Source organism: Oncorhynchus nerka, linkage group LG18 (assembly GCF_034236695.1).
Source record: "Oncorhynchus nerka isolate Pitt River linkage group LG18, Oner_Uvic_2.0, whole genome shotgun sequence".
NCBI lineage: Eukaryota > Metazoa > Chordata > Actinopteri > Salmoniformes > Salmonidae > Oncorhynchus > Oncorhynchus nerka.
The window spans coordinates 6,924,485-6,946,850 of NC_088413.1; positions in this window are offsets into that span (position 1 = coordinate 6,924,485).

The following is a 22,366-nucleotide window of genomic DNA, read 5'->3' on the forward strand; positions in this document are numbered from 1 at the left end:
GAGAGATAGCGGGAGAGCTGGCCAAGGACGGCACGTTCAAGAGTTTTGGAGAGAAAAGAAAGAAGGGATACTGGTCTGTAGTTGTTGACATCGGAGGGATCGAGTGTAGGTTTTTTCAGAAGGGGTGCAACTCTCGCTCTCTTGAAGACGGAAGGGACGTAGCCAGCGGTCAGGGATGAGTTGATGAGCGAGGTGAGGTAAGGGAGAAGGTCTCCGGAAATGGTCTGGAGAAGAGAGGAGGGGATAGGGTCAAGCGGGCAGGTTGTTGGGCGGCCGGCCGTCACAAGACGCGAGATTTCATCTGGAGAGAGAGGGGAGAAAGAGGTCAGAGCACAGGGTAGGGCAGTGTGAGCAGAACCAGCGGTGTGTCGTTTGACTTAGCAAACGAGGATCGGATGTCGTCGACCTTCTTTTCAAAATGGTTGACGAAGTCATCTGCAGAGAGGGAGGAGGGGGGGGGGAGGAGGATTCAGGAGGGAGGAGAAGGTTGCAAAGAGCTTCCTAGGGTTAGAGGCAGATGCTTGGAATTTAGAGTGGTAGAAAGTGGCTTTAGCAGCAGAGAGAGAAGAGGAAAATGTAGAGAGGAGGGAGTGAAAGGATGTCAGGTCCGCAGGGAGGCGAGTTTTCCTCCATTTCCGCTCGGCTGCCCGGAGCCCTGTTCTGTGAGCTCGCAATGAGTCGTCGAGCCACGGAGCGGGAGGGGAGGACCGAGCCGGCCTGGAGGATAGGGGACATAGAGAGTCAAAGGATGCAGAAAGGGAGGAGAGGATGGTTGAGGAGGCAGAATCAGGAGATAGGTTGGAGAAGGTTTGAGCAGAGGGAAGAGATGATAGGATGGAAGAGGAGAGAGTAGCGGGGAGAGAGAGCGAAGGTTGGGACGGCGCGATACCATCCGAGTAGGGGCAGTGTGGGAAGTGTTGGATGAGAGCGAGAGGGAAAAGGATACAAGGTAGTGGTCGGAGACTTGGAGGGGAGTTGCAATGAGGTTAGTGGAAGAACAGCATCTAGTAAAGATGAGGTCGAGCGTATTTCCTGCCTTGTGAGTAGGGGGGAAGGTGAGAGGGTGAGGTCAAAAGAGGAGAGGAGTGGAAAGAAGGAGGCAGAGAGGAATGAGTCAAAGGTAGACGTGGGGAGGTTAAAGTCGCCCAGAACTGTGAGAGGTGAGCCGTCCTCAGGAAAGGAGCTTATCAAGGCATCAAGCTCATTGATGAACTCTCCGAGGGAACCTGGGGGCGATAAATGATAAGGATGTTAAGCTTGAAAGGGCTGGTAACTGTGACAGCATGGAATTCAAAGGAGGCGATAGACAGATGGGTAAGGGGAGAAAGAGAGAATGACCACTTGGGAGAGATGAGGATCCCGGTGCCACCACCCCGCTGACCAGAAGCTCTCGGGGTGTGCGAGAACACGTGGGCAGACGAAGAGAGAGCAGTAGGAGTAGTAGTGTTGTCTGTGGTGATCCATGTTTCCGTCAGTGCCAAGAAGTCGAGGGACTGGAGGGAGGCATAGGCTGAGATGAACTCTGCCTTGTTGGCCGCAGATCGGCAGTTCCAGAGGCTACCGGAGACCTGGAACTCCACGTGGGTCGTGCGCGCTGGGACCACCAGATTAGGGTGGCCGCGGCCACGCGGTGTAGAGCGTTTGTATGGTCTGTGCAGAGAGGAGAGAACAGGGATAGACAGACACATAGTTGACAGGCTACACAAGAGGCTACGCTAATGCAAAGGAGATTGGAATGACAAGTGGACTACACGTCTCGAGTGTTCAGAAAGTTAAGCTTACGTAGCAAGAATCTTATTGACTAAAATGATTAAAATGATACAGTACTGCTGAAGTAGGCTAGCTGGCAGAGGCTGCGTTGTTGACTATGTAGGCTAGCTGGCAGTGTCTGCGTTGTTGACACTACACTAATCAAGTCGTTCCGTTGAGTGTAATAGTTTCTACTGTGCTACTGTGCAGCTATTCGGGGCTAGCTGGCTAGCTAGCAGTGTTGATTACGTTACGTTGCGTTAAAAGAACGACAATAGCTGGCTAGCTAACCTAGGAAATCGTTTCATCTTGGTTTCGCCTGTAAGATCAGTTCTGGGGCACTCACAGATAATATCTTTGCAGTTTTGAAAACGTCAGAGTGTTTTCTTTCCAAAGCTGGCAATTATATGCATAGTCGAGCATCTTTCCGTGACAAAATATTGCGCTTAAAACGGGCACGTTTTTTTATCCAATAATGACATAGCGCCCTCATAGGTTGAAGAGGTTAATAGTTTGAACAAAGTTAACTATTGCAGGCACTGTCTGTCTCTACGCGCCCCAATGTGTCCCTCCGTGTGTGTGATTTAGTTTTTCTTTGAGATTTTATGGGAGTCTGATTTACAGTTCATGAGGTTTGCCTAATCGCACATCTGAAGTTTTGGAAAGTTCTGACTTTTTTAACCCTTCGAAACAGCCCCTGTGACACCAATTATGGCACTTTCGGTTGGCACAGGAAGCTATAAGTCAACACATATCCTCATTGGGGTATGCTTTTACAGAATCCTAAGTTTTAAGTCTTTACGTTAAGAACTGACTGATTTACACAGGGCTCCGACGCACACTTTAAAAAGATTTGTATGAGAACGCTGCAACTGGATCTGTAACTGTTTTTTTCAATAAAACACCTATTTTTGAACACCGTTGAGGCCTAGACGCCATCTTGTTCGGGGCCAACTACCCATTATGCCAAACCTACGCTCACCAAGTTTCGTCTTCGAAGTCTTTTCCGTTTTGGAGATAAGGCCACGTCGTGATTCGTGATGTTTTGTACATTTGCAATATGATTCCATTCGCCCTCTTGTGGGATTTACCGGGACAGCGGAAAAATGACAAAAAGTTGATTATTTTATAAAACGGAAACCGAATGTCCGAGAGAGTTCGTTTGATGTCTTCCTGGAAGATCCAGCCCTGCCGCACGGCCCGACGCCGTCCACAAATTTTACAAACATTTTCGGACGTCTAGTAAAGTACCGTACATTTGCAATGTGGACTTTCTCACTAACCATATGGCGAATGTCAAAATGTTCCCTTAAGGTATGTTAAAAACGTTATATATCTCATGAGGGGATGCACAGCCACATTCTAAAACTAAAACTATAGCTAGAAAAAAGGGTTATGTCTTTATCAGCCGATAGATGTTAATTTCATACCCCCGTTGTTGCAGTACATTTCCTGTACAGCAGGAAATGCAGACTTGTGTATTAAAGTGACAGCCTCTGCAGGGGTGGTGGTGGTATTAAAGGTTTTAAAAGATACTTCTAAAGTTTGTAAATCTCAGATTTAAAATGTCAGACTTAATGTTGTCACCACCACCACTCCTGCAGCGGCTGTCACCACCACCACCACCACCACCGGCCCTGCAGAGAATGTCACAACCACCACCGCCGCCCCTGCAGAGAATGTCACCACCACCACCGCCCCTGCAGAGGCTGTCACAACCACTACCACCTCCCCTGCAGCTGTAGTCACCACCACCACCACCGCCCCTGCAGAGAATGTCACCACCACCACCGCCGCCCCTGCAGAGGCTGTCACCACCACCACCACCACCGCCCCTGCAGAGGCTGTCACCACCACCACCACCACCGCCGCCCCTGCAGAGGCTGTCACCACCACCACCACCGCCCCTACAGAGGCTGTCAACACCACCACCACCGCCCCTGCAGAGGCTGTCACCACCACCACCTCCGCCCCTACAGAGGCTGTTACCACCACCACCACCGCCGCCGCTCTAGCAGCTGTCACCACCACCACCGCCGCCCCTGCAGCTGTAGTCACCACCACCGCCCCTACAGAGGCTGTCACCACCACCACCTCCGCACCTGCAGAGGCTGTCACCACCACCACCACCGCCCCTACAGAGGCTGTCACCACCACCACCTCCACCCCTACAGAGGCTGTCACCACCACCACCTCCGCACCTGCAGAGGCTGTCACCACCACCACCACCGCCCCTACAGAGGCTGTCACCACCACCGCCGCCCCTACAGAGGCTGTCACCACCACCACCACCACCCCTACAGAGGCTGTCACCACCACCACCGCCGCCCCTGCAGCGGCTGTCACCACCACAACCGTCACCACCGCCACCACCACCGCCCCTGCAGAGGCTGTCACCACCACCACCGCCGCCCCTGCAGAGGCTGTCACCACCACCACCACCACCGCCCCTACAGAGGCTGCCACCACCACCACCTCCCCTGCAGAGGCTGTCAACACCACCACCACCGCCCCTGCAGAGGCTGTCACCACCACCACCGCCGCCCCTGCAGAGGCTGTCACCACCACCACCACCGCCCCTACAGAGGCTGTCACAACCACCACCGCCCCTGCAGAGGCTGTCAACACCACCACCACCGCCCCTGCAGAGGCTGTCACCACCACCACCTCCGCCCCTACAGAGGCTGTCACCATCACCACCGCCGCCCCTCTAGCAGCTGTCACCACCACCACCGCCGCCCCTGCAGCTGTAGTCACCACCGCCGCCCCTCTAGCAGCTGTCACCACCACCACCGCAGCCCCTACAGAGGCTGTCACCACCACCACCTCCGCACCTGTAGAGGCTGTCACCACCACCACCACCGCCCCTACAGAGGCTGTCACCACCACCACCGCCGCCCCTACAGAGGGTGTCACCACCACCACCACCGCCCCTACAGAGGCTGTCAACACCACCACCGCCGCCCCTACAGAGGCTGTCACCACCACCACCACCGCCCCTACAGAGGCTGTCACAACCACCACCGCCGCCCCTACAGAGGCTGTCACCACCACCACCGCCGCCCCTACAGAGGCTGTCACCACCACCGCCGCCCCTACAGAGGCTGTCAACACCACCACCACCGCCCCTGCAGAGGCTGTTACCACCGCCGCCCCTACAGAGGCTGTCACCACCACCACCGCCGCCCCTCTAGCAGCTGTCACCGTCACCACCACCACCGCCGCCCCTGCAGAGGCTGTCACCACCACCACCTCCACCCCTACAGAGGCTGTCACCACCACCACCTCCACCCCTACAGAGGCTGTCACCACCACCACCACCACCGCCCCTGCAGAGGCTGTCACCACCACCACCACCACCGCCGCCCCTGCAGAGGCTGTCACCACCACCACCACCGCCCCTACAGAGGCTGTCAACACCACCACCACCGCCCCTGCAGAGGCTGTCACCACCACCACCTCCGCCCCTACAGAGGCTGTTACCACCACCACCACCGCCGCCGCCGCCCTAGCAGCTGTCACCACCACCACCGCCGCCCCTGCAGCTGTAGTCACCACCACCGCCCCTACAGAGGCTGTCACCACCACCACCTCCGCACCTGCAGAGGCTGTCACCACCACCACCACCGCCCCTACAGAGGCTGTCAACACCACCACCACCGCCCCTGCAGAGGCTGTCACCACCACCACCTCCGCCCCTACAGAGGCTGTTACCACCACCACCACCGCCGCCGCTCTAGCAGCTGTCACCACCACCACCGCCGCCCCTGCAGCTGTAGTCACCACCACCGCCCCTACAGAGGCTGTCACCACCACCACCTCCGCACCTGCAGAGGCTGTCACCACCACCACCACCGCCCCTACAGAGGCTGTCACCACCACCACCTCCACCCCTACAGAGGCTGTCACCACCACCACCTCCGCACCTGCAGAGGCTGTCACCACCACCACCACCGCCCCTACAGAGGCTGTCACCACCACCGCCGCCCCTACAGAGGCTGTCACCACCACCACCACCACCCCTACAGAGGCTGTCACCACCACCACCGCCGCCCCTGCAGCGGCTGTCACCACCACAACCGTCACCACCGCCACCACCACCGCCCCTGCAGAGGCTGTCACCACCACCACCGCCGCCCCTGCAGAGGCTGTCACCACCACCACCACCACCGCCCCTACAGAGGCTGCCACCACCACCACCTCCCTTGCAGAGGCTGTCAACACCACCACCACCGCCCCTGCAGAGGCTGTCACCACCACCACCTCCGCCCCTACAGAGGCTGTCACCACCACCACCACCGCCCCTCAGCAGCTGTCACCACCACCACCGCCGCCCCTGCAGAGGCTGTCAGTCACCACCGCCGCCCCTCTAGCAGCTGTCACCACCACCACCGCAGCCCCTACAGAGGCTGTCACCACCACCACCTCCGCCCCTGCAGAGGCTGTCACCACCACCACCACCGCCCCCCACCACCACCGCCCTACAGAGGCTGTCACCACCACCACCGCCGCCCCTACAGAGGGTGTCACCACCACCACCACCGCCCCTACAGAGGCTGTCACACCACCACCGCCGCCCCTACAGAGGCTGTCACCACCACCACCACCGCCCCTACAGAGGCTGTCACCACCACCACCGCCGCCCCTACAGAGGCTGTCACCACCACCACCGCCGCCCCTACAGAGGCTGTCACCACCACCGCCGCCCCTACAGAGGCTGTCAACACCACCACCGCCCCTGCAGAGGCTGTTACCACCGCCGCCCCTACAGAGGCTGTCACCACCACCACCGCCGCCCCTCTAGCAGCTGTCACCGTCACCACCACCACCGCCGCCCCTGCAGAGGCTGTCACCACCACCACCTCCACCCCTACAGAGGCTGTCACCACCACCACCTCCACCCCTACAGAGGCTGTCACCACCACCACTGCAGCCCCTACAGAGGCTGTCACCACCACCACCACCGCCCCTACAGAGGCTGTCACCACCACCAACCCTGCAGCAGCTCAAACCACCACCACCCCTGCAGCAGCTGTCACCACCACCACCCCTGCAGCAGCTGTCACCACCACCACCGTCGCCCCTGCAGAGGCTGTCACCACCACCACCTCCACCCCTACAGAGGCTGTCACCACCACCACCTCCACCCCTACAGAGGCTGTCACCACCACCACCGCAGCCCCTACAGAGGCTGTCACCACCACCACCTCCGCACCTGCAGAGGCTGTCACCACCACCACCACCGCCCCTACAGAGGCTGTCACCACCACCACCGCCGCCCCTACAGAGGCTGTCACCACCACCACCGCCGCCCCTACAGAGGCTGTCACCACCACCACCACCGCCCCTACAGAGGCTGTCTCCACCACCACCGCCGCCCCTGCAGCGGCTGTCACCACCACCACCGCCGGCCCTACAGAGGCTGTCACCACCACCACCGCCGCCCCTACAGAGGCTGTCACCACCACCGCCGCCCCTACAGAGGCTGTCACCACCACCACCACCACCGCCCCTACAGCGGCTGTCACCACCACCACCTCCGCCCCTACAGAGGCTGTCACCACCACCACCTCCGCCCCTACAGAGGCTGTCACCACCACCACCACCGCCCCCCTACAGAGGCTGTCACCACCACCGCCGCCCCCCTACAGAGGCTGTCACCACCACCACCACAGAGGCTGTCACCACCACCACCGCCGCCCTACAGAGGCTGTCACCACCACCACCGCCGCCCCTACAGAGGCTGTCACCACCACCACCGCCGCCCCTACAGAGGCTGTCACCACCACCACCGCCGCCCCTACAGAGGCTGTCACCACCACCACCGCCACCCCTACAGAGGCTGTCAACACCACCACCGCCGCCCCTACAGAGGCTGTCTCCACCACCACCGCCCCTGCAGAGGCTATCACAACCACAACCTCCACCCCTACAGAGGCTGTCACCACCACCGCCGCCCCTACAGAGGCTGTCTCCACCACCTCCACCCCTACAGAGGCTGTCACCACCACCACCGCCGCCCCTGCAGCGGCTGTCACCACCACCACCGCCGCCCCTACAGAGGCTGTCACCACCACCACCGCCCCTACAGAGGCTGTCTCCACCACCACCACCCCTACCCCTACAGAGGCTGTCACCACCACCACCGCCGCCCCTGCAGCGCTGTCACCACCACCACCGCCGCCCCTACAGAGGCTGTCACCACCACCACCGCCGCCCCTACAGAGGCTGTCACCACCACCACCGCCACCCCTACAGAGGCTGTCACCACCACCACCACCGCCCTACAGAGGCTGTCACCACCACCACCGCCGCCCCTGCAGAGGCTGTCACCACCACCACCGCCGCCCTACAGAGGCTGTCACCACCACCACCGCCACCACCACAGAGAGGCTGTCACCACCACCACCGCCACCCCTGCAGAGGCTGTCACCACCACCACCACCGCCCCTACAGAGGCTGTCACCACCACCACCTCCGCCCCTACAGAGGCTGTCACCACCACCACCTCCGCCCCTACAGAGGCTGTCACCACCACCACCACCGCCCCTACAGAGGCTGTCACCACCACCGCCGCCCCTACAGAGGCTGTCACCACCACCACCGCCGCCCCTACAGAGGCTGTCACCACCACCACCGCCGCCCCTACAGAGGCTGTCACCACCACCACCGCCGCCCCTACAGAGGCTGTCACCACCACCACCGCCGCCCCTACAGAGGCTGTCACCACCACCACCGCCACCCCTACAGAGGCTGTCACCACCACCACCGCCCTACAGAGGCTGCCCCTACAGAGGCTGTCTCCACCACCACCGCCCCTGCAGAGGCTGTCACCACCACCACCTCCACCCCTACAGAGGCTGTCACCACCACCACCGCCGCCCCTACAGAGGCTGTCACCACCACCACCACCGCCCCTACAGAGGCTGTCACCACCACCACCGCCGCCCCTGCAGAGGCTGTCACCACCACCACCGCCGCCCTACAGAGGCTGTCACCACCACCACCGCCCCCCTACAGAGGCTGTCACCACCACCACCACCCCCCTACAGAGGCTGTCACCACCACCACCGCCGCCCCTGCAGCAGGCTGTCACCACCACCACCGCCGCCCCTACAGAGGCTGTCACCACCACCACCGCCGCCCCTACAGAGGCTGTCACCACCACCACCGCCGCCCCTACAGAGGCTGTCACCACCACCACCGCCGCCCCTGCAGAGGCTGTCACCACCACCACCGCCGCCCCTACAGAGGCTGTCACCACCACCACCACCGCCCCTGCAGAGGCTGTCACCACCACCACCGCCGCCCCTGCAGAGGCTGTCACCACCACCACCGCCACCCCTGCAGAGGCTGTCACCACCACCACCGCCACCCCTACAGAGGCTGTCACCACCACCACCGCCGCGCCTGCAGCGGCTGTCACCACCACCGCCGCCCCTACAGAGGCTGTCACCACCACCACCGCCGCCCCTACAGAGGCTGTCACCACCACCACCGCCGCCCCTACAGAGGCTGTCACCACCACTACCACCACCCCTACAGAGGCTGTCACCACCACCACCACCGCCCCTGCAGAGGCTGTCACCACCACCACCGCCGCCCCTGCAGAGGCTGTCACCACCGCCGCCCCTGCAGAGGCTGTCACCACCACCACCGCCGCCCCTGCAGAGGCTGTCACCACCACCACCGCCACCCCTACAGAGGCTGTCACCACCACCACCACCACCCCTACAGAGGCTGTCACCACCACCACCACCACCCCTACAGAGGCTGTCACCACCACCACCACCACCCCTACAGAGGCTGTCACCACCACCACCGCCGCCCCTACAGAGGCTGTCACCACCACCACCGTCGCGCCTGCAGCGGCTGTCACCACCACCGCCACCCCTGCAGCGGCTGTCACCACCACCACCGCCACCCCTACAGAGGCTGTCACCACCACCACCCCCTGCAGAGGCTGTCACCACCACCACCACCCCTACAGAGGCTGTCACCACCACCGCCGCCCCTACAGAGGCTGTCAACACCACCACCACCGCCCCTGCAGAGGCTGTCACCACCACCACCTCCGCCCCTACAGAGGCTGTTACCACCACCCGCCCCTACAGAGGCTGTCACCACCACCACCGCCGCCCCTCTAGCAGCTGTCACCACCACCACCGCCGCCCCTGCAGAGGCTGTCACCACCACCACCTACACCCCTACAGAGGCTGTCACCACCACCACCTCCACCCCTACAGAGGCTGTCACCACCACCACCGCCGCCCCTGCAGCGGCTGTCACCACCACCACCACCGCAGCCCCTACAGAGGCTGTCACCACCACCGCCACCCCTACAGAGGCTGTCACCACCACCACCGCCGCCCCTACAGAGGCTGTCACCACCACCACCGCCGCCCCTACAGAGGCTGTCACCACCACCACCTCCGCACCTGCAGAGGCTGTCACCACCACCACCGCCGCCCCTACAGAGGCTGTCACCACCACCACCGCCGCCCCTACAGAGGCTGTCACCACCACCACCGCCGCCCCTACAGAGGCTGTCACCACCACCACCGCCGCCCCTACAGAGGCTGTCACCACCACCACCACCGCCGCCCCTACAGAGGCTGTCACGACCACCACCACCGCCCCTACAGAGGATGTTACCACCACCACCACCGCCGCCCCAACAGAGGCTGTCACCACCACCACCGTCGCCCCTATAGAGGCTGTCACCACCACCACCGCCACCCCTACAGACGCTGTCAACACCACCACCGCCGCCCCTACAGAGGCTGTCACCACCACCACCGCCCCTACAGAGGCTGTCACCACCACCACTGCCGCCCCTACAGAGGCTGTCACCACCACCACCGCCGCCCCTACAGTGGCTGTCAACACCACCACCGCCGCCCCTACAGAGGCTGTCACCACCACCACCGCCACCCCTACAGAGGCTGTCACCACCACCACCGCCGCCCCTACAGTGGCTGTCAACACCACCACCGCCGCCCCTACAGAGGCTGTCACCACCACCACCGCTGCCCCTACAGAGGCTGTCTCCACCATCGCCGCCCCTACAGAGGCTGTCTCCACCACCTCCACCCCTACAGAGGCTGTCACCACCACCACCTCCTGTCACCACCACCACCACCGCCCTAGAGGCTGTCACCACCACCACCGCCGCCCCTACAGAGGCTGTCACCACCACCACCGCCACCCCTGCAGAGGCTGTCACCACCACCACCGCCGCCCCTACAGAGGCTGTCACCACCACCACCTCCGCCCCTACAGAGGCTGTCACCACCACCACCGCCGCCCCTGCAGAGGCTGTCACCACCACCACCGCCGCCCCTACAGAGGCTGTCACCACCACCACCTCCGCCCCTACAGAGGCTGTCACCACCACCACCACCACCACCACCCCTACAGAGGCTGTCACCACCACCACCACCACTGTCACCACCACCACCGCCGCCCCTACAGAGGCTGTCACCACCACCACCGCGCCTGCACCGGTTGTCACAACCACCACCGCCGCCCCTACAGAGGCTGTCACCACCACCACCGCTGCGCCTGCAGCGGCTGTCACCACCACCGCCACCCCTACAGAGGCTATCACCACCACCGGCGCGCCTGCAGAGGCTGTCACCACCACCACCACCGCCCCTACAGAGGCTGTCACCACCACCACCACCGCCCCTGAGGCTGTCACCACACCACCACCACCTGCCCACCACCCCCCTACAGAGGCTGTCACCACCACCACCGCCACCCCTGCAGCAGCTGTCACCACCACCACCGCCGCCCCTACAGAGGCTGTCAACACCACCACCGCCGCCCCTACAGAGGCTGTCAACACCACCACCACCGCCCCTGCAGAGGCTGTCACCACCACCACCTCCGCCCCTACAGAGGCTGTTACCACCGCCGCCCCTACAGAGGCTGTCACCACCACCACCGCCGCCCCTACAGAGGCTGTCACCACCACCACCGCCGCCCCTTCAGAGGCTGTCACCACCACCACCCCCCCAGAGAGGCTGTCACCACCACCACCTCCCCCCTACAGAGGCTGTCACCACCACCACCTCCGCCCCTACAGAGGCTGTCACCACCACCACCGCCGCCCCTACAGAGGCTGTCACCACCACCACCGCCGCCCCTACAGAGGCTGTCACCACCACCACCGCCACCCCTACAGAGGCTGTCACCACCACCACCGCCGCCCTGCAGAGGCTGTCACCACCACCACCGCCGCCCCTACAGAGGCTGTCACCACCACCACCGCCGCCCCTACAGAGGCTGTCACCACCACCACCGCCGCCCCCTACAGAGGCTGTCACCACCACCACCTCCACCCCTACAGAGGCTGTCACCACCACCACCGCCACCCCTACAGAGGCTGTCACCACCACCACCGCCGCCCTACAGAGGCTGTCACCACCACCACCGCCCCCTACAGAGGCTGTCACCACCACCACCGCCGCCCCTACAGAGGCTGTCACCACCACCACCACCGCCCCTGCAGAGGCTGTCACCACCACCACCACCGCCCCTGCAGAGGCTGTCACCACCACCACCGCCGCCCCTACAGAGGCTGTCACCACCACCACCGCCGCCCCTACAGAGGCTGTCACCACCACCACCGCCGCCCCTTCAGAGGCTGTCACCACCACCACTGCCGCCCCTACAGAGTCTGTCACCACCACCACCTCTGCCCCTACAGAGGCTGTCACCACCACCACCACCCGCCCCTACAGAGGCTGTCACCACCACCACCGCCCCCCTACAGAGGCTGTCACCACCACCACCACCGCCCCTACAGAGGCTGTCACCACCACCACCGCCGCCCCTACAGAGGCTGTCACCACCACCACCGCCGCCCCTACAGAGGCTGTCACCACCACCACCGCCGCCCCCCTACAGAGGCTGTCACCACCACCACCGCCGCCCCTACAGAGGCTGTCACCACCACCACCGCCGCCCCTACAGAGGCTGTCACCACCACCACCACCCCCCTACAGAGGCTGTCACCACCACCACCGCCGCCCTACAGAGGCTGTCACCACCACCACCGCCCCCCTACAGAGGCTGTCACCACCACCACCGCCGCCCCTACAGAGGCTGTCACCACCACCACCGCCGCCCCTACAGAGGCTGTCACCACCACCACCGCCAGAGGCTGTCACCACCACCGCCGCCCCTACAGAGGCTGTCACCACCACCACCTCCACCCCTACAGAGGCTGTCACCACCACCACCTCCGCCCCTACAGAGGCTGTCACCACCACCACCGCCACCCCTGCAGCAGGCTGTCACCACCACCACCGCCGCCCCTACAGAGGCTGTCACCACCACCACCGCCGCCCCTACAGAGGCTGTCACCACCACCACCGCCGCCCCTGCAGAGGCTGTCACCACCACCACCGCCGCCCCTACAGAGGCTGTCACCACCACCACCACCCCCCCCTACAGAGGCTGTCACCACCACCACCGCCGCCCCTACAGAGGCTGTCACCACCACCACCACCACCGCCCCTGTCACAGAGGCTGTCACCACCACCACCGCCGCCCCTACAGAGGCTGTCACCACCACCACCGCCGCCCCTACAGAGGCTGTCACCACCACCACCGCCGCCCTGCAGAGGCTGTCACCACCACCACCGCCGCCCCTGCAGAGGCTGTCACCACCACCACCACCACCCCCGCCTACAGAGGCTGTCACCACCACCACCACCACCCCTACAGAGGCTGTCACCACCACCACCGCCCCCTGCAGAGGCTGTCACACCACCACCGCCGCGCCCCTACAGAGGCTGTCACCACCACCACCGCCGCCCTGCAGCACCACCGCCCCCCTACAGCTGTCACCACCACCGCCACCCCTACAGAGGCTATCACCACCACCGGCGCGCCTGCAGCGGCTGTCACCACCACCACCGCCGCCCCTACAGAGGCTGTCACCACCACCACCGCCACCCCTGCAGCAGCTGTCACCACCACCACCTCCACCCCTGCAGAGGCTGTCACCACCACCACCGCCACCCCTGCAGCAGAGGCTGTCACCACCACCACCTCCACCCCTGCAGCAGGCTGTCACCACCACCACCGCCACCCCTGCAGCAGCTGTCACCACCACCACCTCCACCCCTGCAGCAGCTGTCACCACCACCACCTCCACCCCTGCAGCGGCTGTCTCCACCACCGCCACCCCTACAGAGGCTATCACCACCACCGCCCGCGCCTGCAGCGGCTGTCACCACCACCACCGCCGCCCCTACAGAGGCTGTCAACACCACCACCACCGCCCCTGCAGAGGCTGTCACCACCACCACCTCCACCTCCGCCCTACCAGAGGGCTGTCACCACCGCCGCCCCTACAGAGGCTGTCACCACCACCACCGCCGCCCCTTCAGAGGCTGTCACCACCACCACCGCCGCCCCTGCAGAGGCTGTCACCACCACCACCACCACCCCTACAGAGGCTGTCACCACCACCACCGCCGCCCCTACAGAGGCTGTCACCACCACCACCGCCCCCTACAGAGGCCACCACCACCACCCCCTACAGAGGCTGTCACCACCACCACCGCCCCCCCTGCAGAGGCTGTCACCACCACCACCGCCGCCCCTGCAGAGGCTGTCACCACCACCACCGCCACCCCTACAGAGGCTGTCACCACCACCACCGCGCCTGCACCGGTTGTCACAACCACCACCGCCGCCCCTACAGAGGCTGTCACCACCACCACCGCCACCCCTACAGAGGCTATCACCACCACCGGCGCGCCTGCAGCGGCTGTCACCACCACCACCGCCGCCCCTACAGAGGCTGTCACCACCACCACCGCCACCCCTGCAGCAGCTGTCACCACCACCACCTCCACCCCTGCAGCAGCTGTCACCACCACCACCTCCACCCCTGCAGCAGCTGTCACCACCACCACCTCCACCCCTGCAGCAGCTGTCACCACCACCACCGCCACCCCTGCAGCAGCTGTCACCACCACCACCTCCACCCCTGCAGCAGCTGTCACCACCACCACCTCCACCCCTGCAGCGGCTGTCTCCACCACCGCCACCCCTACAGAGGCTATCACCACCACCGGCGCGCCTGCAGCGGCTGTCACCACCACCACCGCCGCCCCTACAGAGGCTGTCAACACCACCACCACCGCCCCTGCAGAGGCTGTCACCACCACCACCTCCGCCCCACCACCACCGCCCCCCTACAGAGGCTGTCACCACCACCACCGCCCCCTGCAGAGGCTGTCACCACCACCACCGCCGCCCCTTAGCAGCCCCCCTCAGAGGCTGTCACCACCACCACCGCCGCCCCTGCAGAGGCTGTCACCACCACCACCTCCACCCCTACAGAGGCTGTCACCACCACCACCTCCACCCCTACAGAGGCTGTCACCACCACCACCGCCGCCCCTGCAGCGGCTGTCACCACCACCACCGCCGCCCCTACAGAGGCTGTCACCACCACCACCGCCGCCCCTACAGAGGCTGTCACCACCACCACCACCGCAGCCCCTACAGAGGCTGTCACCACCACCACCTCCGCCCCTGCAGAGGCTGTCACCACCACCACCACCGCCCCTACAGAGGCTGTCACCACCACCACCGTCGCCCCTACAGAGGCTGTCACCACCACCACCACCGCCCCTACAGAGGCTGTCACCACCACCACCGCCGCCCCTACAGAGGCTGTCACCACCACCACCACCGCCCCTACAGAGGCTGTCACCACCACCACCGCGCCTGCAGTGGTTGTCAACACCACCACCGCCGCCCCTGCAGAGGCTGTCACCACCACCACCGCCGCCCCTACAGAGGCTGTCTCCACCACCTCCACCCCTACAGAGGCTGTCACCCCCACCACCACCTCCGCCCCTACAGAGGCTGTCACCACCACCACCGCCGCCCCTGCAGAGGCTGTCACCACCACCACCGCCGCCCCTGCAGAGGCTGTCACCACCACCACCGCCACCCCTACAGAGGCTGTCACCACCACCACCACCACCCCTACAGAGGCTGTCACCACCACCACCACCACCCCTACAGAGGCTGTCACCACCACCACCGCCACCCCTACAGAGGCTGTCACCACCACCACCACCACCCCTACAGAGGCTGTCACCACCACCACCGCCACCCCTACAGAGGCTGTCACCACCACCACCACCACCTGTACAGAGGCTGTCACCACCACCACCGCCCCCCTGCACCGGCTGTCACCACCACCACCGACAGAGGCTGTCACCACCACCACCGCCTGCAGCCTGTCACACCACCACCGCCGCCTGTCAGCCTGTCACCACCACCACCACCCCTACAGAGGCTGTCACCACCACCGCCGCCCCCCTACAGAGGCTGTCACCACCACCACCGCCCCCCTACAGAGGCTGTCACCACCACCACCACCCCTACAGAGGCTGTCACCACCACCACCGCCGCCCCTACAGAGGCTGTCACCACCACCACCGCCACCCCTACAGAGGCTGTCACCACCACCACCACCACCCCTACAGAGGCTGTCACCACCACCACCGCCACCCCTACAGAGGCTGTCACCACCACCACCGCCGCCCCTACAGAGGCTGTCACCACCACCACCGCCGCCCCTACAGAGGCTGTCACCACCACCACACCACAGAGGCTGTCACCACCACCACCGCCCCTGCAGAGGCTGTCACCACCACCACCACCACCACCCCCTACAGAGGCTGTCACCACCACCACCGCCCCCCTGCAGAGGCTGTCACCACCACCGCCGCCCCTACAGAGGCTGTCACCACCACAGAGGCTGTCACCACCACCACCTCACCCCCTGCAGAGGCTGTCACCACCACCACCACCGCCCCTACAGAGGCTGTCACCACCACCACCGCCGCCCCTACAGAGGCTGTCACCACCACCACCGCCGCCCCTGCAGCAGCTGTCACCACCACCACCGCCGCCCCTGCAGAGGCTGTCACCACCACCACCGCCACCCCTACAGAGGCTGTCACCACCACCACCACCACCCCTACAGAGGCTGTCACCACCACCACCGCCACCCCTACAGAGGCTGTCACCACCACCACCACCACCCCTACAGAGGCTGTCACCACCACCACCTCCACCCCTACAGAGGCTGTCACCACCACCACCACCACCCCTACAGAGGCTGTCACCACCACCACCTCCAGCAGAGGCTGTCACCACCACCACCGCCGCAGAGGCCCCACCACAGAGGCTGTCACCACCACCACCGCGCCCTACAGAGGCTGTCACCACCACCACCGCCGCCCCTGCAGAGGCTGTCACCACCACCACCACCTGTCACCACCACCACCGCCCCCTACAGAGGCTGTCACCACCACCACCTCCGCCCCTACAGAGGCTGTCACCACCACCACCGCCGCCCTACAGAGGCTGTCACCACCACCACCACCGCCCTGCAGAGGCTGTCACCACCACCACCGCCACCCCCTACAGAGGCTGTCACCACCACCACCGCCGCCCCTACAGAGGCTGTCACCACCACCACCACCACCCCTACAGAGGCTGTCACCACCACCACCGCCGCCCCTACAGAGGCTGTCACCACCACCACCGCCACCCCTACAGAGGCTGTCACCACCACCACCACCACCACCCCTACAGAGGCTGTCACCACCACCACCGCCCCACCACCGCAGAGGCTGTCACCACCACCACCGCCGCCCCTGCAGAGGCTGTCACCACCACCACCGCTGCGCCTGCAGCGGCTGTCACCACCACCGCCACCCCTACAGAGGCTATCACCACCACCGCCGCCCCTACAGAGGCTGTCACCACCACCACCGCCGCCCCTACAGAGGCTGTCACCACCACCACAGAGGCACACCACCACCGCCGCCCACAGAGGCTGTCACAACCACCACCGCCACCCCTACAGAGGCTGTCACCACCACCACCGCCACCCCTACAGAGGCTGTCACCACCACCACCACCACCCCTACAGAGGCTGTCACCACCACCACCGCCACCCCTACAGAGGCTGTCACCACCACCACCACCACCCCTACAGAGGCTGTCACCACCACCACCGCGCCTGCACCGGTTGTCACAACCACCACCGCCGCCCCTACAGAGGCTGTCACCACCACCACCGCCGCGCCTGCAGCGGCTGTCACCACCACCACCTCCACCCCTACAGAGGCTGTCACCACCACCGCCACCCCTACAGAGGCTATCACCACCACCGCCGCCCCTACAGAGGCTGTCACCACCACCACCGCCGCCCCTACAGAGGCTGTCACCACCACCACCACCACCACCGCGCCTGCACCGGTTGTCACAACCACCACCGCCGCCCCTACAGAGGCTGTCACCACCACCACCGCCACCCCTACAGAGGCTATCACCACCACCGCCGCCCCTACAGAGTCTATCACCACCACCGGCGCGCCTGCAGAGGCTGTCACCACCACCACCACCGCCTCTACAGAGGCTGTCACCACCACATCCGCCACCCCTGCAGCAGCTGTCACCACCACCACCACCGCCCCTACAGAGGCTGTCACCACCACCGCCGCCCCTACAGAGGCTGTCAACACCACCACCACCGCCCCTGCAGAGGCTGTCACCACCACCACCTCCGCCCCTACAGAGGCTGTTACCACCGCCGCCCCTACAGAGGCTGTCACCACCACCACCGCCGCCCCTCTAGCAGCTGTCACCACCACCACCGCCGCCCCTGCAGAGGCTGTCACCACCACCACCTCCACCCCTACAGAGGCTGTCACCACCACCACCTCCACCCCTACAGAGGCTGTCACCACCACCACCGCCGCCCTGCAGCCACCACCGCCCCTGCAGCGGCTGTCACCACCACCACCGCCGCCCCTACAGAGGCTGTCACCACCACCACCGCCGCCCCTACAGAGGCTGTCACCACCACCACCACCGCAGCCCCTACAGAGGCTGTCACCACCACCACCTCCGCCCCTGCAGAGGCTGTCACCACCACCACCACCGCCCCTACAGAGGCTGTCACCACCACCACCACCGCCCCTACAGAGGCTGTCACCACCACCACCACCGCAGCCCCTACAGAGGCTGTCACCACCACCACCTCCGCACCTGCAGAGGCTGTCACCACCACCACCTCCACCCCTACAGAGGCTGTCACCACCACCACCGCGCCTGCACCGGTTGTCACAACCACCACCGCCGCCCCTACAGAGGCTGTCACCACCACCACCACCGCCCCTACAGAGGCTGTCACCACCACCACCGCCGCGGCTGTCACCACCACCACCGCCGCCCCTACAGAGGCTGTCACCCCCACCACCACCGCGCCTGCAGCGGCTGTCACCACCACCACCACCGCCCCTACAGAGGCTGTCACCACCACCACCACCGCCCCTACAGAGGCTGTCACCACCACCACCGCCGCGCCTGCAGCGGCTGTCACCACCACCACCACCGCCCCTACAGAGGCTGTCACCACCACCACCGCCGCGCCTGCAGCGGCTGTCACCACCACCACCTCCACCCCTACAGAGGCTGTCACCCCCACCACCACCGCCGCCCCTGCAGAGGCTGTCACCACCACCGCCCCTACAGAGGCTGTCACCACCACCACCGCCGCCCCTACAGAGGCTGTCTCCACCACCTCCACCCCTACAGAGGCTGTCACCCCCACCACCACCGCCGCCCCTACAGAGGCTGTCACCACCACCACCACCGCCCCTACAGAGGCTGTCACCACCACCACCGCCGCCCCTACAGAGGCTGTCACCACCACCACCGCCGCCCCTACAGAGGCTGTCACCACCACCACCGCCGCCCCTGCAGAGGCTGTCACCACCACCGCCGCGCATGCAGCTGCTGTCACCACCACCACCGCCGCCCCTACAGAGGCTGTCACCACCACCGCCACCGCCGCCCCTACAGAGGCTGTCACCACCACCGCCACCTACAGAGGCTGTCACCACCACCGCCTCCCCTACAGAGGCTGTCACCACCACCACCGCCGCCCCTACAGAGGCTGTCACCACCACCGCCGCCCCTACAGAGGCTGTCACCACCACCGCCACCCCTACAGAGGCTGTCACCACCACCACCGCCACCCCTGCAGCTGTAGTCACCACCACCGCCGCCACCCCTGCAGCTGTAGTCACCACCACCGCCGCCACCCCTGCAGCTGTAGTCACCACCTCCACCGCCGCCCCTACAGAGGCTGTCACCACCACCACCGCCCCTACAGAGGCTGTCACCACCACCGCCGCCACCCCTGCAGCAGCTGTCACCACCACCACCACCACCGCCCCTGCAGCAGCTGTCACCACCACCACCACCGCCCCTACAGAGGCTGTCACCACCACCACCGCCGCCCCTACAGAGGCTGTCACCACCACCACCGCCGCCCCTACAGAGGCTGTCACCACCACCACCGCCGCCCCTACAGAGGCTGTCACCACCACCACCGCCACCCCTGCAGCAGCTGTTACCACCACCACCGCCACCCCTGCAGAGGCTGTTACCACCACCACCACCGCCACCCCTGCAGCAGCTGTTACCACCACCACCGCCACCCCTGCAGAGGCTGTTACCACCACCACCGCCACCCCTGCAGCAGCTGTTACCACCACCACCGCCACCCCTGCAGCTGTAGTCACCACCGCCACAACTGCAGCGGCTGTCACCACCACCACCGCCACCCCTGCAGAGGCTGTTACCACCACCACCGCCGCCCCTACAGAGGCTGTCACCACCACCGCCGCCCCTGCAGCGGCTGTCACCACCACCACCGCCGCCCCTACAGAGGCTGTCACCACCACCACCCACCGCCCCTACAGAGGCTGTCACCACCACCACCGCCCCTACAGAGGCTGTCACCACCACCACCGCCGCCCCTACAGAGGCTGTCACCACCACCGCCCCTACAGAGGCTGTCACCACCACCTCCTCCACCCCTACAGAGGCTGTCACCACCACCACCGCCGCCCCTGTAGCGGCTGTCACCACCACCACCGCCGCCCCTACAGAGGCTGTCACCACCACCGCCGCGCCTGCAGCGGCTGTCACCACCACCACCGCCGCCCCTACAGAGGCTGTCACCACCACCGCCGCCCCTACAGAGGCTGTCACCACCACCACCGCCGCCCCTGCAGCAGCTGTCACCACCACCACCACCGCCCCTACAGAGGCTGTCACCACCACCACCGCCGCCCCTACAGAGGCTGTCACCACCACCACCGCTGCCCCTACAGAGGCTGTCACCACCACCACCTCCGCCCCACCACCCCTACAGAGGCTGTCACCACCACCACCTCCGCCCCTACAGAGGCTGTCACCACCACCACCGCCGCCCCTACAGAGGCTGTCACCACCACCACCTCCGCCCCTACAGAGGCTGTCACCACCACCACCTCCGCCCCTACAGAGGCTGTCACCACCACCACCGCCGCCCCTACAGAGGCTGTCACCACCACCACCCCCTACAGAGGCTGTCACCACCACCACCTACAGAGGCTGTCACCACCACCACCGCCCTCAGAGGCCCCTACAGAGGCTGTCACCACCACCACCTCCGCCCCTACAGAGGCTGTCACCACCACCACCACCACCCCCCTACAGAGGCTGTCACCACCACCACCGCCGCCCCTACAGAGGCTGTCACCACCACCACCGCCGCCCCTGCAGCGACTGTCACCACCACCACCACCGCCCCTACAGAGGCTGTCACCACCACCACCGCCGCCCCTACAGAGGCTGTCACCACCACCACCGCCGTCCCTACAGAGGCTGTCACCACCACCACCTCCACCCCTACAGAGGCTGTCACCACCACCACCTCCGCCCCTACAGAGGCTGTCACCACCACCACCTCCACCCCTACAGAGGCTGTCACCACCACCACCACCACCCCTACAGAGGCTGTCACCACCACCACCGCCCCTGCAGAGGCTGTCACCACCACCACCTCCGCCCCTACAGAGGCTGTCACCACCACCACCGCCGCCCCTACAGAGGCTGTCACCACCACCACCCCTACAGAGGCCCCTACAGAGGCTGTCACCACCACCACCACCCCTACAGAGGCTGTCACCACCACCACCGCCACCCCCTGCAGAGGCTGTCACCACCACCACCACCACCCCCTGCAGCTGTTACCACCACCACCGCCACCCCTGCAGAGGCTGTCACCACCACCACCGCCACCCCTGCAGCCCCTAGGCTGTCACCACCACCACCGCCGCCCCTACAGAGGCTGTCTGTCACCACCACCACCCCTGCAGAGGCTGCCCACCACTCCTGCAGAGGCTGTCACCACCACCACCGCCACCCCTACAGAGGCTGTCACCACCACCACCACCCCTACAGAGGCTGTCACCACCACCACCGCCCCTACAGAGGCTGTCACCACCACCACCGCCCCTGCAGAGGCTGTCACCACCACCACCGCCGCCCCTACAGAGGCTGTCACCACCACCACCACCGCCCCTACAGAGGCTGTCACCACCACCACCGCCCCTACAGAGGCTGTCACCACCACCACCACCACCACCGCCGCCCCTGCAGCAGCTGTCACCACCACCACCACCTGCAGCTAGCTGTCACCACCACCACCTCCCCCCACAGAGGCCCC